General features: G+C 38.2%; 1 pseudogene; it reads left to right on the top strand.

Moving 5' to 3' along the window:
- Positions 1-999: 999 nt before the first annotated feature.
- On the top strand, positions 1,000-1,097 carry LOC113462807 (annotated as a pseudogene).
- Positions 1,098-2,147: the final 1,050 nt, after the last annotated feature.

The following is a 2,147-nucleotide window of genomic DNA, read 5'->3' as shown; positions in this document are numbered from 1 at the left end:
AAAGTTTGGTTCAAGCTTTTGCAAGGGCTTTAATCTTTGTGAAAATGGTGCTGGAAAAGGACATTCGATTTTTTCAGCAGATGTTGGTGCTTCGGTTTCTTCATTATCCTTTTCTTTTGTCTTGGGAGGGTCAGAATCAGGTATGACTTGTGTTTGTTCTGGGACTGGTCGGTCAATAACCTTTCCACTTCGCAAAGTTATTATACTCTTCGCTTGTTCTTTATGCGAAGTTGAAGATGATGCATTGCTACCACCGTAGACTTGAGGGTTAGGTTGTGGTTGAGCTAGTAGCTTATCCTTCTCTTGAGCACTTAAAGCAATGGTCAGCGTTGTCGGTTGATTTCTTATTTCATCATTGATTTTGGCTTAACCTTGCATAAAAGATTGCAAAGTTTCTTCGAGACTGGGTTTTTGAGGGGGTGTGAGTGCATAATGAGGTTGCGAAGGTGGAGGAGTTGGATTATATACTTGTTGAGGTTGGTCATTCCTCCACCTGAAATTTGGATGGTTCTTCCATCCAAGATTGTAAGTACCCGAAAAAGGATTATTAAAAAATTTTTGATATATATTTATAACATTGTCCTGATCGTGCAAGACTTCCTTGAATGCGGGTATTGTGGGGCATTCAGTGGTGGGATGGTCGGCATCTCACAAATCCTACAACACTCGCTGCTATGTTCTACGGTCTTAACGAGTTCAATCCTTCTAAGTTCCATTTCCTCTACCTTCCTAGTAAGGGCTGCCATTTTAGCTTGAATATCATCCTGAGTACTAAGGTTGTAAAGGCTCCCGTGTCCAATGCTAGTAGGCTTAGGCAAAGGTTTATTCACTCTATCCCCTGTATTTCATAATTGTGCAGTCTCTGCGAGAGAGTCTAAATAGTCCCATGCCTCATCGGGTTGCTTTTCCAAAAATAGACCATTGCACATAGTCTCTATAAATTGTTTTAACTGTGGAGACAACCCTTCATAAAAGAAACTAATGGTTCTCCATGTTTCAAACCCGTGATGAGGACAAGAGAGAAGCAACTCTTTAAATCTCTCCCAACATTCATAAAATGTTTCATGGTCTTTTTGTTGGAAATTACTAATGTGCCTTTTCAAAATGTTAGTCCTTTGTGCGGGAAAGAATTTTTTCAAAAATTCTCTTTGCATATCATGCCATGTTCCTAGCGATCTATGTCTCAAGAAGTTCAGCCATGTTTTGGCTTTATCCTTTAAGGAAAAAGGAAACAAGGTCAATTTAAGGACGTCTTTCGAGACATTTGGCACTCTAAATATGATGCTAATTTTCTCAAAATCCTTAAGGTGAAGATAAGGGTTCTCGGATTCCATCCCATGATACTTGGGCAGCAATTGAATTACTCCTGGTTTGATTTCAAAGTGTCTTACGTTTTCAGGAATAATCATGCATGAAGGTTGACTAGTTTGTAGGGTGTAAGTATTGTCGAAGTGTCATAACTGGGGGTCTACCTTCATCACCATGGTGACTTCCTACATCGTCATCAGCCATCTCACCAGATTTGAGATTTTGCGAAAGAGTTTCAATAATATGATCTAAGGAATTGTCAAAAGTTTTTCGATTCAAACGCCCGGTGTTGTCCCTATTCCAACCTAGCATACAAAATTTAATTTTAAATTTTTTTTAAAAAAATGATCACCCTTGATCTTTTCTTAAAGTTTTTATCAATTTTCAATTAGCAACAAGGGTTAATGAGATATGATAACAACAAAATTCTGAATCTAAAAAAAAAAAACACAGAAAATTCAAAACAGACAGCAGCAAGGTTTCAGATGAACGAGACACGCGTCCTACACCAAATGACCAAATTTGAGTCCAATCAGACGGTGAATTACTCTGATATCAGAGTTTGATGCAGACTATGCAGGGAATAAAAACAGCAGTAAAGATATTTTTCTTTTTCAGTTTTAGTTTTACTATAAGGTTCAACCTAACTACTAAGATACTAATTAAATCTAAAATTATACTAATAAATCAGCCGTTTCGCGGCGACGGTGCCAAAAACTTGATGCGTCACAGAACTGCTCTCCCAAGTGCAGGAGAATCGCACAAGTAGTATAACTCGAAAGTCCGAGGTCGATTCCTCAGGGAACGATCTATGGATTATTAGCGTAATTTTTAGATGT

This window comes from Phoenix dactylifera, unplaced genomic scaffold (assembly GCF_009389715.1).
Source record: "Phoenix dactylifera cultivar Barhee BC4 unplaced genomic scaffold, palm_55x_up_171113_PBpolish2nd_filt_p 000076F, whole genome shotgun sequence".
Classification (NCBI taxonomy): domain Eukaryota; kingdom Viridiplantae; phylum Streptophyta; class Magnoliopsida; order Arecales; family Arecaceae; genus Phoenix; species Phoenix dactylifera.
This window is presented reverse-complemented; position numbering and strand designations above follow the sequence as displayed.